This window comes from Dromaius novaehollandiae, chromosome 10 (assembly GCF_036370855.1).
Source record: "Dromaius novaehollandiae isolate bDroNov1 chromosome 10, bDroNov1.hap1, whole genome shotgun sequence".
NCBI classification, from domain to species: Eukaryota; Metazoa; Chordata; class Aves; order Casuariiformes; family Dromaiidae; genus Dromaius; species Dromaius novaehollandiae.
Genome location: NC_088107.1, coordinates 4,542,455 through 4,557,761, shown reverse-complemented (window position 1 = coordinate 4,557,761; position 15,307 = coordinate 4,542,455). Strand labels below are relative to the sequence as shown.

The 15,307-nt window shown below is 37.5% G+C and overlaps 1 protein-coding gene across 11 annotated transcripts in view; it reads left to right on the top strand.

Annotated features, from left to right (window-relative positions):
* Window positions 1-15,307, top strand: part of MEF2A (myocyte enhancer factor 2A) — a 97,644-nt gene that overhangs the window by 7,920 nt on the left and 74,417 nt on the right. Inside the window, exon 2 of one of the 11 annotated variants that reach the window (XM_064517903.1) lies at window positions 6,007-6,080. The exons of the other annotated variants lie outside the window; for them this stretch is intronic. The gene's annotated coding sequence lies outside the window, so the exon portion shown is untranslated. The remainder of the gene's footprint in view (window positions 1-6,006; window positions 6,081-15,307) is intronic. 11 annotated transcript variants of the gene reach the window in all.

Sequence of the window (15,307 nt, the reverse complement as noted above, 5' to 3'; positions counted from 1 at the left end):
AATTTTGTCAAAACAGTTTTTTTCCTTGGGGAGAGGAAGGGAGAAAGAGCTAGCGGTCAAAGTCTTCGTTTACCTATTCATGCTGTTAATTCAGTCGCCTCAACAAACTGGTAAAATGTGATGTTCAAATGACTATAAGGTCTGGATTTTCAAACATGAATGATAAATGTTCCTGGATGCTGGAGTAAGTTAGGCACTTTCTGCAAACCTGCTACCTGTAAATATGAAGAAAGGACTTTAAAAGGCCAACATTTGCTCAAGCAATGAAGTAGTGTTATGTGAGAGTTCAAAAATTCAACTATCATCACTGCCTTAGCATTCTGAAGGATGCTGTAACTTCCTGGTGACTCCTATTTGAATTGTTCTCTGCAGGTTTATCTACATAGGGGACTTTGATTCACAGTAAGGTGGCGTGTAAGCTGACAGCCCACAGCTGCCCTACCGTATACTCTTCAGTAAATCTTTGTGCAGCTCTTTTTACCATGACCTAAGTATGAGATTTCTCCAGAGCAGTGGGTGTCCCTTCCCCCCCTCAGTTTGTAGATTCCCCATACGTCTTTGCTGAGGAGGTGGACTCCTTTATTGTCAAGTTAAGCCTAGTGGTGATGTGCTTGCTATTATAGCTTTCTTTTGAGGATGTCCTAGCATTAGTCTATGAGCCCTCTTATCAAATGCATGAATATTTACAGTGAATGCTGTTCTGTGTTAGCAGAAGATGCTTATTTAAAACTTATAACAATTTTTTTTTCAGAAAATAACTGAGTAGAAAGGCATTCATTTTAAAAGAGGCTGTTGGAGAGGGGATTAAAATACTGCAAGTATGAAGAGGCCCAAGTAAAAATCTATTTTTAGAAACTGAAAAATGGACTCGCCCCATGTTAGCAGTTTATGATCCAAGCCCAAATGTGCTGTGTAGTTATTTTAGGAGCCCCTGCAGCACCCTCTGGTGATCCAAGCATGCTTGTGCAGCATTTGGGGTCCTGGTTGAGCTTCTGAATGAACACAACCATCAGGTCTTGGGACAGGACTGTAAGAAATGCATCAAAACAGGCTTAGGCTAAAACCAACTTGATGTTATTAATGGGTGCTCTTGGGCTTTGCTGCCATTTTTTTCTTTCCCATATTTAATTTTGGTCTAAGAGTTAGAAGTCATTAAAGGATCTGTAGGAACTCCCGTTCACATATGGCTCTGTGCAGTCACACTAGTTGTGCTTGCCTGGAGCCAGAGATAAAAGGATTCCAGCCTTATGACTGTACTGGTCAGGAGCAAATGAAGTGTGGGATGGGGAAGGGGGGAGAAGATGAATAATGTCTATTAAAACTTTTATCCTGTATTCTACAGCCTATTTTATTTATGGTATTAAAATATGACTTGGAGAAACTATGGAGCTATGGCATTACTTAACCAATATGAGAAGCCATAAATTAAACATAGTCTGAACAGTAATAGTGAAATGGTAGTTGTGCAAGCAACGAAACTGATAGAACTTGGTTTCTTTTGATTTTGACTCTTCCATTGTTCCCTGATCTTCCAGAGCTTCCTGTCTTTACAGTATATGTTTCTTTGTCAAGTCTTTAAGTTCTTTACCTACCTTAAATGGTCTGCTAGCTGGGAAAGAACTGTCTGTGGCTAGTCTGGCTGTAGGTGCCTGCTGACCACCTGCTGAGCAATCCAACAGACACTGCTGCCTCTCAGTCACTGCAGCTCAGATGCTTGGCTTGGCGATATGTGCAACTACCAGGTGAAAAATTTTGCAGCACTGTTGTGGAAGCTTACATGATCACAGTCTGTTCCTCCTCACTAGTAACTTTTGATGTAATAGATCATTGATACTGCTGGTGTTCAACTTGATTGAAACTGATCTATTACATCGACAGTTACTAGTGAGGAGGAACAGACTGTGATCATGTAAACCTCATTTCACTAGAAAAGCAGGTTTAAAAAGTGAGGATAATATAGTTCCTTCTTCTAGCAGTTTAGTGCAATCCTTGATAATGCTGTAATCTTTTATCGGTAAACTGTTATTTTCTTAAGTGTTTTTATTTAATTTTATGAAAATAAACTCTTAAAGGTAGGATAATTAGAACGCTATATGCAGTTTCTTAATTTGCTGTGCTTTTAATGTATTTGATTTGAGCTAAATGTCATATTAGACTGTGATTCATTCAACAGAATAAAGTTAAATCTGAGATAGATTTTCATTTTGGTGCTGCCTGTTTGTAAGTAAATGAGAAGATAGTTTATAAAACATTTGTGATCTCTTCCTACCCAAAGAGAGTCTAATCAGGGGATTTTGTTTAAGAAATTACTATGCAATGTTTGTACCCAGGTTTTCGCTCTATGGTCTGGAGTAGAGGCTCAGTGGGCTGTGATTGCTACTGCCTGTCATCTGCTGCTTTTCTTGTGCCAGACTTCGGACTGTAGTTGTATATGGTTTCAGAGTGGGCAGCAGTTTATTAGTCTTAGGTATTTGGGGGCGGGGAGGGGAAGCAGGGAGGGGAGGAAGAGGTTATTTCTGTCAAATAAAGTTGGAAGACCTGTTTGTCTAGAAACCATTTTAGATTTTTCTGTTTCTACACCTTGTCATCTCCTCCTTCCCTCTCCCCGTGCGCGCCCCCCCCCCCCGAAAGTGGAAGGAGTATCTTGTTTTGCTCTTCCTAAGAAATATTTATAAAGTTCTTAAAATTCTCCCTGACTGACTATTTTGGTGTATTTGTATGTATTGGTTGTGCAGTGTTCCTGTCCATAATGCCACCGTATTCCTGAAGATACTGGCTGACTAGTTCTCAAATGAGGTTTCCATCATATATTCATGCTTTTCCGTCATGTATTCCTCTGACAAAATGTTAGCAAGAAGATGGTCAGATGAACTTCTTGTATGCTTCCTGTGCAACAAATTGACTTATATGAGCTGAGGTTTTTTCTTTAGATCTATTTCTTTTTAGGCATCTGTTTTTATGGCTGTCTGTCTTGCTTGCATGTAGATAATACCTACAGGCAAGCCACAAAGACCTGTAGTAGTTCTTCATGTGTTGGCCTTCTAATATTAAGACTTGAATGACTAATTTTCTGAAGATGAAAGGAACAACAGCCGTTGATGTGAATAGTTTCTTTTGTACCCGTTGCAACTGTTAGAAGCAAGAGAAACTGAGTATTTAGGTATCTAGAGTCACTGTTCAAACTAAAATTCTACTACTTGCATTACCATCTGACAAGAAATCCTTCAGGCTTCTCATCTTGAATACCTGAGATCATAATTCTTGCTTCTGTCTTATCCGTACTTCACTGTTTTTAATTCTTCATGGTCTCTTCTGCTTAATCTTCATGGCTTCTAAGATACTTCACTGGCATAATTAGCTTATCTTAAAATAGTCTTCTCTGCTAGCAATATTGGAACAGTAAAGGGACAGCTAGCCCAGCAATCATCATTGGATTTCATACAGTGCACCCACACAGATGTTTCACTTGTTTTAGTGAGGAAGGAAGGAGTGGGTAGGAATTTTTCAAAGGGATGGCAGGACCTTGAACATGGATACTTCAAGCCACCTGTGAAGGGATTTACAGCTTTCATTCAGCCAATTAAAGTAAATAGAATGCAACTTTTTTCAGTTGTTGCAACCAAGATGCTAGTAACACAGAATGACGATACAAAAACCAGTTCCACAGATGTTCCTTTGCTTGGGTTGCATAGTCTGCGTGTCTGACTTGGTTTATCAGCTTTTTCACTTGAGAGACTGGTGCTCTCATCTTAGCTCAAACTCCTTTTTTGCAGTTCTCAGTCTTTTTAATCTCAGACCTGGGTTTAGAATGTAGACCTTCCGACTTTGTAGTAGCCTGCCATTAATGCATCAGCTTATTTGCGACCGTGTTTCTGAGTTTGACTGCTTTCTCTAATTGTCTTATCTTTCCTATTCCATTAGTATCCTTTGACCCAAATACAAATTTGGGCAGGGAAAGAAATGCATGTACTAATGAAAAAGATTGTTGTAGGTGTATTAATTCTGAAGGGTAAACTCTGCATTTAAAATACATGGTTTTGGAAGAGATTAAGTGCTGCAATTGTAGTTCCTATGATATTGAAGGGACTAGAGTACTTTCTTTTGTTTCTTCTTACTATGTAAGAAAGGAACTTGATATCGAGCACATTCAAGATGCTGCTTGTGATGTGCTTTATTCAGTCATTTCTAAAAGATACCTTATCTTGATCTTTGTACCTCTTTTTCTGAAGTACAGAAAAAGAATAAAAATACATGCCAAGTAGCCATGCTTTTTGTTGATTAAAAACTGATCTCAGCTCTTAGTGTGATACAAGTAGTTATTTGGTCAGAATGTTCAGATGCTCAGTAGCTGATGCTGGGTATAAAAACCACTGGCTGCTCTGGATTGCAAGCAAAAAATGTTGTTCTGTTATCTCAACATGTAAAATACTTTTTTTAGTGTCATTTTTTAGCTTTTTTGTTGTTTGTATTTAGTTTGTTCTAGATTTGGATTGATAAATCTGTTCATTTTGGAGTCTAAAAAATCCAATTTCCAAATAGACCTTTTTAGGTCCTGTTTTTCTAATCTCTCAAACTCTGCAACAGAATTTGTAAGAAATGCTTTTATTATGTAGTGTTAGCATTTGCGTTCACTAGCTAGACAATCACTGAAAGGATAACTTGAACTCTGTAAAATGCAGTTAGAAAAAAAAGTATCTTCACTTCCAGTTATAAATTTTCTCTATTACCTCCAGCCATGAGACAGGGATTAAGACGACTAGTGTTTTAAATCGTCTTCTGTACCTTAAAGTCTTGCCTATGCCAGGCAGTTTCCAAGACTTTTCCTGTATATGACAACAACTCTGGGAGTCCTACATGTAGTTTAATTTTTAAACTAATTTAGTTTTATTTTGCTGGCATTGCTAGTGCTCTTACGTGTACAGATAGCCTTGTAATAAAACTGAAGATCAGGAAGTGGAACTCGTATTACTTGCTGTTAGAGCTGTGATCCCGAAATCTTGGTATATGTATCATTACAGTATGGTTCAATCTGGTAAAGTGAAATTATTCTGGTGAAACTTCTAGACCAGATGAGATGAAGTCAGCTTTGAACCGAATTGGGTGCATTTCTTGTAATGCTTGATTCTCAGCTTTCCTTTTTCCCTCATGTTCATTAACTGTGCTTACAATGAGGTTTCAGTGAATTAGTTTCACTGCTGCAGCTACATCCTTTGTCATAGCAAAGGTGCAAGTGATGTAGATCTTATTCTGGTGTTCTTTCCACCATGCTCCCATATGCCTATTAGATCTATTTTACATGAAAATGCTGTAAGCTGGCATCATTGCCTATGTGCTTGTTCCCTGTTATACTATTAAAGTTTGTGTCTTGGAAGTATTAGTAGAGAGTTTATTAAGAGAAGAAGTCTAGTACAGAAAAGCTTCCTTTAGAGTACTTGAATAGTGGTGAATGGTAAAATCCTAACAGTGTTCCCATGGTAGTGAAGGTGTTTTCTTAAATACAAATTGGTCAGATCTTGCTATTGTTTTCTTTATAATAGAGCATATTAGTTGTATTACTGTCAATACGCAAGCTGCCTTAGCAAAACTTTCTAAAACAGTGTAAAAAGAAAACTGTAAAATCACGTTTGGTGAAACATCTTAAGGGGTGCTAATAGTTCCTGCAGGGGAAAAATGGCTTTTTCTTTTTTTGAATTAGAAAGCTGATGTAAATGCCATTTTTTGTCTTTCTCCTATGCCTTACCCCCATACTAAATTGGATTATTTAACTCTTATTTTGGGCATAGGAGACAGTCTGACCCCAATTAAAGTAATGTATCTGTCTAAATGAGTGATACCTAATTGTATTATCATTGTTTAGAGAACATTTCTACAGTCATTCATTGCAAAACTGTACATCTCTGTTTGAGAGCTACAGTAAATATTGAATCCACTTCTTGAAGCCACAGTCTAATGAAGCCGCAATCTGATGAATGTAGCTGTGCTTTCACTGCCACTTTGAATTTCCAGAATGCAGCGATGACTTCAGATTCAGCCCTAGAGTCCCAGGACTTCTGAAGAGGTGAAAGGAGCTCTGGCTGTAGGTCAGTGATGCAGAGGTGGGAGCACATAATTTACCTACCCAACTCAGTCAGCAAGCCTGTGGGCACACTGCCAACCCTTCTCTCCTCCTTTGTCTGCAGATACTGTGGCTGTTATGGTGTCTTTCAGTCCTTTTTTTCTGTCCAGGGTCTGTATTGTGGGTATAGGAAGATGCAGTGGATCTAGAGAGGCCTAAAGTCATTTGGATGATGAGGGAAGATGGTGTGTCTGTCATTTTTGTAATTTTGAGAGAAAGGTTGTGTCTAGGATCCAGCACTGTTTTGTTAGTCTTGGGCAATTTATGTATAAAATCTCCTAAAGCTTCCTGGAAGAGCAATGAGGTTCTTCATCCTGACCTTAGATCACTGCCCCATATGAGTCTGTGCAGTGTGCTTGGCCATGTTACAAGCTCACGGGCTCTGCCTGTATTTCACATACAGAAGCTTCCTTGCTTATCTTAATAGTGCTCACATCTGAAAGACTTGCTGAGCTACTACAGTGAACAACGCGTGATGGGAAAAACACTACTCAGTAGATCTGTCTTCCAGATTAGAGACCAAATTCAGGAAAACAGTCCTTCAGTCTGTTTAGCTAGAATTCCTCAGATCCCCTCCTAGATCAAAGGTATAGCTATATAGTGATTAAAGGTGTGACTGCAATTTGTGTGTAGATAGAGGTATGCAGACTACCTTTAAACTAGTTAGTTTAGTGTAGCTACATAGCTGAATGGCATGTTAAGATACTCGCACGGCACAAGCATTTATTTTGTTTTTCTCCCCTACCACTGAAATCCATGGCATCAGAAAGTGCTCTTTAATTGTAGTATCTAAATGAGACAGAACTGCTTCATAATGGAGAATGCTTCTGGAAAGTGGTATTTGTCATCTCTTAAGCCTTTGAGAAAGTGAGTTAATATGTTCAATTATGAGTTTATTCACTAGTGAGAGGTGGATGCCAGTGCACCTGCATTTTGAGGTGGGTATGCCTTACCACGTGGTCTCGTGTGGTTTGAAGTTGTGAATTCCTGTTTCAGCTTTTGTTCTTATCTTTAGCAGAAGAGTGCTGAAACTATTTGATATATTCTACTGAAGCAAATGACAGTCTGTACCTACTTTTTTTTTGTTCTTTTTAGTAGGTTTATTAAATGTGTTTTGGTAATTTTTGTGTTGTGAGAATGTATTAAGATTCTTTGATTTAGCAGGCCTTGCTTTGTAAAATGGCTATAATCCTTCAAAAGTAGACTTGAAACTCTTCATAATTATTGTGTGACAAATTTAAATTAGTCATCCTAAAAAATTCTTTTTTTTTCTTTGCATATTTAACTTGGATGTTTAGACTGAAATGAAGTTTATGGCTTTCAGTAAAACTTAGTTCCAAAATTTGTCCATGATCTAGACTGACTCTGTTCTAAGAAGAAATCTTTGAGTCAGACAGTCTTGAACAAATCAGAAGAACTAGTGAGATAAGGATTTAGTTTTATTTTGATCTCTATATATGACAAAGTCTTCTGAACAGTTCAGCGTACAGCTCTTGTGGTGCTGATAATGGTTGGATGATGATGGTGATAATTTTTACTACATTGCAGTTTGACCTGACCAAATAGATGCTTGACTGTCTGAAAACCTTAGTTTTAACTGAAGGACTTAAATAGCAAGAGCTGATACTTGGTGGACTGAAAAAAAAAAAGAAAGATAAAGGAAGTAAATTTTTAATTAGAATGCCGCATTTTTGCATTTGTTTTCTGTTTTCCAGCTGATGACTGTAAGTTTAAATTAAGAACACTTGTTCCTAACCTGTGCTGATTTTCAGTTCGCTATTTGTTTATGATCAGGGGGACTTCTGTGCCCCAAAGCCTGTCTGCTAATTGGTTTCTTTTGTACCAAATGTTACTTTTCTTGCCAAACCTTGCCTTGTTTAGCTGTTTTGCCACAGAGGAAATTGAAGATTGGTGCCTTGCCTTTGAAGTTGATTGATTTCTTTCTGACCCTGGTGCAAGTGCCTTAATCTCCTCTCCCTGCCTGTGAGCGCAACCTAGCAATCTCTTGTGCTGTTCCTTGTCAATGTGACAGGGAAAACAATTTTTTTGAAGATAAGGTGTGGTGTGCCACACGGTTTGTCTAAAATGCAGTGATGTAAACAATTGAAGCAACCTTGTGTGTAATTTTAGGTGTGAGGATCTGAAAGACTGAATGTGCTAGACTTCAACTGTTCATTCTTTCTAATTTTTTTTTTTTTGGGGGGGGGGAAGGAATTGCAAGTAGGTGAGAAATACTTTTTCCCCACTGTTTTTTTTCTTTCTCTACTTTTTCTGTAGCTTTCATTCATTTCACTTTCCAGAGGGTGGATCATGAGTGCTTTTTGTCAGATTTAACTATTAAAGTGCTAGTATTTTCTCTGGAGAAAGAGAACTAGAAAGTCTCATGAATTTTAGTCTCAGTATCTTTTTCAGCATGCCTTAGTAACTTTCCATGTGTTTTTGGTTCATCTTCTAGTGCTGTCATGAATAAAGTTCCAGATCAGTCAGTTGGGTATGTAGCATAGAATCGAGTTTTGTTCCTTGGTTCCACTTTAGGTTTGGAAAATATATACTTCAAAACTGGACTGATATATATCAACACTTTTGCAAAAACAAAATAATTACTTGCTACCTGATCATAAAAATAGAGCAACTGCATAATTTTACACTGTGTAAGCCCTGTTTTCATTGATTGTAATGTTAGGTAGGTTTTGATTGTTTTTTTTTTGTTCTGGGTTTTTTTGTTTTGTTTTTTTTTTCCTGAAATAAGAGTAACGTGCATCAAATAGTTGTGTATAATTTATTGGCAAGCTCTAAGGTCAGTGGTTTTAAAATTCTGTGTATATTATTAAACATTTATTATTCGTAGTCAAAATATGCTTCAAATGCTCTGTGGGACTGTAACTTTTCTCTGTAGGACCTTAATAGTATTTGCTTGAATTATAAACACTTGTATTTCAGCTGTTACTATATTGGTGGAATTTGTTAATAAGAAACGTGGCCTTTTTAGACAGGTATTATTTGTTGTTCCCACTTCCTAGAGTTTTCTTCATATTGAAGCTTACTGTACTAGTTCAGTTATTTAATTACTTTTTTGTGTCTTGATCAGGGTAGCTTTTCTGCTTGCTGATGTGGCTTTTTCTTTGCAGAAGGAATCCATTTGGATATCAAAGTAGTCTGAATGTGCCAAGAGTTGTACACTTTTAATTTGCTGGTGCATTGTTTTTATTCCTCAATGCTGTGATTTTGCTAATAGCAGGTCAGAGTGATATTTAATTCTTAAGTCATCAAGATGGAAATAAGTTTTCAGAGAAGATTGGAAGTAAAAACAGGTTTGAGTGATGTAGAGGAGGAAGTGATGGCTTAAGTATTTGTTAAATGCCAAGTTTAGCAGGAAGTAAACAATTGGAATATTATAATTTGGCTAGGCTCACATCTTTGACAGTTATACAGAGGTGAGCCACAGCTCTTAAAATAAGAGGAGTTTTTTTTCTTTGTAATGACAGTTTCTGTGCTCCCTTGAGAGTGGAGGGTGGGGAATTCTTACCAGCAGCTGCATGGAAACCTGTAAGTGCAAAGGTGGCCCAGATTTGATATAAAAGCTATCAGGCAAAGTGCTGCCAGGTTTAGCACTTAGTCAATATGATGCTATTTGAACAAATAAAATATCTTAATCATGTGCTTATGTGGCATTATATAGATACATAGTCTGTCCCTGGTTAACATACACGTTTTTCCTGCTCAATTAAGAAAACCTGTCTGGTCCCTTAGCTACTGGGCTATTTCTGAGGATTGTGAGATGTGAAACACATCAATACAGTGTTTTAGTCCTGAATTTCATGTAAAAGTTTATTAAGGATGAAAATGGTAACATTTGTTAAGTATGCAAAAGTTCTGATATCTAAATGAAACCCAGTCAATATATTAGGAGCATACTGTAGATTTTAAACAGAGTTTGGTCCTAACCTTTGACTGACTAAAATTGCAAGTATTGTAATGCATCTGTTCTGTCAAATGTGATGCTCTGTATCTTGGTGTCAGTGTATTATTTGATAAACTGCTGGTGTTCTCTGTAGGCTGATTGAAGGAATTACTCTGATTACACAACAAACTATTTTAAAGTATTGTCTGCAACCATTTATTACAGCATGTGTGTACTTTTGCCTCTCTTTGTTCTTTTGATATGCCCATAGCATCTTTCTTGTGGGTAATTCAGTTACTAACTGATCGTTTTACCCTTGCGTGCCCCCCTCCCCGCAGCCTGTATGCTGAAGCTTATTGCGATTACACTCTTACCACTCAGTATTTGAGTTTAATGAGTTAGACTTTCCTCTACCTTTATGAAAAGGATTAATGTGTATTCTTCCAGGAAAATGCAGATACTCTTCTAGTCTCTCTTGATCTCTGCAATCAAATCTATTCCCCTTTTATTTTCATGTTCTCCAAGACGGTCAGTCTGAAGCCATTAAACACATTATCTGAAATTTCCCCCTCTATGTTAGTCCGTAGGCTGCTTTTAAAAGAGATTGCCTTCATTTCCTCAACAGGTTAGGCATTTCCTGTAGCAGTATGACATAGGAAGAAGTAGAAAGAGAGCTGGACAGAAATTTGAAGTGTGTACTGCGTTAATTTTGACAATTCAAATTTGTTTGTACTTTTTATGTGGTAGAGTGTGTCTGTCTATATATGTCAATATAGTGACAATATGTTTCTCTTTTATATGTCAGTGTATCCTACAGAGAACACCTGCTATGAAATTGTTAGAACAGTATGCAATGAAATTTATTTAAACGTGTTCTAGAAGCTTTTATGTAGTCAGTCAATTTAATAAATGAGTAAAATGTCTCCTGCACATATTTGATATTGTATACAAAGAATTTCAAATGTTTCAATATACTATTCAGTTGGTAACATGTCCTGATTTGAATTTCCTTAGTCTTATACTTAAAGAATCTTTCGACCTTTTCCTTAAATTTGCATGGTGAGAAAGTCGAGACAAACCAGTTAATTTTGGGGTCTTGAATCTTAAACATTCATAGTATAGGTAACTTAAATGCAAGGGTTACATGTGTGTGTTAAAATAGTAAACAGGTTAAAGCAGCACTGGCACACTTAGTACTCTGTTGGCATAGTTTTTTCCTTCAGATGGTTTCTCTGGAATGTGAGGCCTCTTCCAATATTTGCTGTAGCGGAGCTAAACTCTAATGCCACTTACAGGAGAAATTTAATACGAATAGCTTGTACAGAACTGAATTGCTGACATGCTACCATGTGATATATTTAGCATGCATGTGTTTAGTAACCGTATGATCTTATGCACGTGAATAAAACAGTGAAATTCTCAAAAGTTACAGTTTCTCTGAATGATATTTTCAGTGTTCTGCTAACTAAATAAAATGAACAATCTGAAGAGACTCAGTTCGTAAATGGGATATAATCAGCTGCAGAACTTAAAATATTGAAGTGTTGCGCCTGCATACCAGTTGAAGAGAAACTTTAAGATAGATGAAAAAAATCCAAGTACTTTTGAATTCTAAGTTATTTTGTTTGTTTCTAAGCTGTTATTCATAGTTTGCTGCTGCTGTGATGGCTAAAGATTAGTTTGAGTGAAACCTGAAAACAGCAATCTGATCCTTGGTACCTAATCATTTAAAAAAAAAAAAAAAAAAGCTACAAATGTGAATATTGGCAACGCAGTGGTATTGTCATAGTTTCTTGGTATTACTTGTGCTTAAAAGCTGATGTGGCAATGACATCTCTGCATACCATCTCCCAAATTGTGACCTGTTAAATCTGCAGCAGGCAAGAGTTGCATGCATACAGTCCTCTATCAAGAGAGTGACACAAAGTAAACCATAACTAAGCACTTCAGTGGAAAATACTAGCAAACTTAATACAAACTTTTTTTCTGGCTTGCTGCTGAAAGTGCAATATTGATGTTGGTTTACTGTTTCTGTTTTTTTTTATTTTATTTTTTTTGACTTCTTGTGCTGTGTGGAAAGAGTAAAATGGCTTGCTCATCGTGCCCTCTGGTTGTTACATGATACCATTTTTAGCATGTGATAGCAGGATTCTCCTTGCACTTGAGCAATGGGCCCAAATGAATAAAAATGTGTTAGGTGGGGTCTAAGCACCAGACTGCAGCTTTAATCCTGAATCTGGGGTAATGCATTTCTGACATCCCATTTATCAGGCATTTATGTAGTTGCATGATTGCATTTCCCAAACTGTAAAATTCAGGTAGATTCTGAATGCTTTGGCAGTTCCTCTCTTCTTCCGGCACAATGTTCACGTGTAAAGCTTGGAGTCGCTTGCCAGTGAGACTTGGCTACAGGCAGAGAACTGAACACCTCTCCCTTCCCCAACTATGGTTTAACTTACGTGTTTTCCACATGATGTCTTCTTTTTCTCTCCCCTTTCGGTTGAGATGAATATGTAGACACCTCCCTCTGGATAGTGTGTGGATTGTGGGCTAGTAAGCTCCTTCTAAGTTTGAGGATATTTTCTATGAAATTCTCCTATTCTGGGAGAGCAATTCTGGTAGAATTTAGAACAATTATGAGGAAGCCTAACAGACTTTCTTTTGAGTACTTTAAGGACATGCATAGATAAGCAGCATCAAACTGTCTTAAATAGAACAGAGAACTGAAATTATTCCATAAAACATGACAACATTATGCTCTCAGACATGAAGAGTTACATACCCTAATCTACCTGATGTTTCCTAGCCCTGCAGAATATAATTGTGCTTTGGAAGCTAAGGTTGGTCTTTTTAAGTGTGTTTCGAAATACTAATCATCATTTCACCCAAGTGACTGAATTAATAGCATTTGAAATCAACAGTTTCCTTAGAATTTGCGTTTTGTTATTCCATAGCAGAGTGGATCGGAGATACACTGCAAAGAAATTACAGCTTTTGATAGAGGTCTTAAGTTTTCAATGGTTCTTCTGAAGTGTTTGTCAGTGCTGTGGACAAACATATACTAATTGCATTCTCTTGATTTAGCTTGCTTTTTCTTGTCTCTTCTAAATGAATTTTGGTTACAAGAGCTGAGTCTTGTGCTATAAGTGCTTAACTGATTTTGCTTTTAGAGGGCCAAAGGTTACCGTGGACACCCTTGAAAGATCTTCCCATATTGTGACCTCTTTAAAGGTGAATGAGGATGAGTTTCTTTAATGTCTCTTTGAATCCACTAAGTTAAAAACAATCTGCAGGTCTTTGTTTCACACTTTGTGGCATCGTTGTGAGCTCACTACAGGTAGACTTAGTGTTAACTCTTTCTGTGGCTGTCTTCTGTCACGCTTTTTCTCTGCTTCTGGGGATTTCCCCTTCTTTTTAATGCCTTTCTCCTGACTGTATAGAGTGAGCATCTTCCCTGAAGCCAGCTTGAACTCATTTTAAAAGGGAACAAACAATGAGATGGGATAGCTATCTCGCCTCCATAAACAAAGTCTATGAGGATGGTTAGTATCCTGTTCAGGAATATTTTTGCTTCAGTTCCACCTACTGAAAGAGTTAGGCAAGGGCAGTCGTTTGAATAAAATGAAATTTCGAGTGTGAGGGTTCATTAGATAGACTGAGTACCTTTTCCTGTCCATGCCCAAGCTGACAGTTTGCAAATCTTGAAATGGGCTGATTTGGTAACGTTAAAACCTAAAATCAGAAATCTTCATTCACTTTGTTTAAACAACAAAGCTTGGTGCATTGCTGCTTTCTAGATGCTGCACTCCTGTGCACTGGACAGTACTCATGCGTGCTTATCTATTACTGAACTGTACACTTATGGTAGACTAAGATTTTGTGTGGTACTTCTCCTGATGCAGACTGCCAAAGGACTTGCATTTTTTTGAATAAATGATGCATACAGGGGGAAGTGCCTGTCATGTGCAAAGCTGTGTTAATGTTCTTAATTGTGTATTGCCTTCAGAATTAATGTATCTTCAGTACTAGACAAAGAGGAAGAAGAATCTGGAAGAAGCTATGAGCAAAAATCTCCACAAGTATTGGTGTAATTAACACGTTGAGATTAGTGCCTCATGGAAAGCACTTAGTGCTAGAAGTAGAGGGTAAGCTTGTTTTCGTTCCTGTCTTCCCTTTGAAAATAGGCAAATATTTATAGCATACAGGATAAGTCTCCCGCCCCTCCTCCAGTAAAGCTATATACTGGAGAAAACAATGATTCTGTATGCTGGAGAATTCTTAAAAATATAAATATAGGCCATACGCTTAGCTGTGTCTGGGCAGGGGTGAAAATCTGTTAGCTTCAGATGAAATCGTGACCTAAAGCTTGGAGAGGTAGATTTGACTCGGTGTTTCTTGTCTGTTGCAGGACAGGTAAAATGCAACATTTTTGGATGTACTCAGGAGTCTTTGTTTGAAATCTTAGTTTAAAATCTGTTTTGCTGGGCAGTAGGGTGAAATTTAGCTAAAAAGAAATAATGAATCTGCAGTTTGTGTGAACTGTAGGGCAAACTTTTGGAAAGCTGTCTTTCCCTCCAGTGGGAAGACACAAGTAATTTTGTAGTCTTTTCCTCTTTTTTCTTTAAGCAAGTCTGAATTTATTTCCTGACTGCTTCTGTAATCCTGCCTCAAACTAGAGGATACAGGATGAGAACTAAGAGAAAAGTAGAACTTGGTCTCCAATAATATGTATTAATTAAAAACCATTTTACTCATTTTTTTCATTTCTGTTGTGCTGTCAGGAGTATCTCATAATTCGGTGTACAGCTTCTCCATATGCTTGCTCTAAGGTGACTTTTTTGTTTGTTTAACTTTTGTTAAGCAATGTGTAAATTGTTAACTTGGCCCGATATGCAAAACTTGCAAAGCATCATTTAGGGGAAAATGAGCTGAACTATGTAACAGCATGAAAGGATGGAACCAGATGCTCAGAATAGTTTCTGGCAGTAAGCTTTGTAGTGAGAGAGAGATTTTAATTACTGCGTATCTAAATGTTGCAATGAGATTTAATAGATAATTGAAGGTTTTCAAGGTGATATATGAAAGCAGGCATGTTCAAAGGAGCCCCAGCCTTATGGAGGGAAAAGAAAGTGCTTTTTAAGATAGACAAAAGCAACAGTAAAAAAGATGAACAAGCTAGGGCCTAGTTACTGACCCTTCTAGGCCCTGTCTTTGCTGATGCAGGTGAAATTGGAGACTATGAGCACTGGTATCTCTGCTGTTTGCCAGCTAGCTGTCAATATTTACTGCTT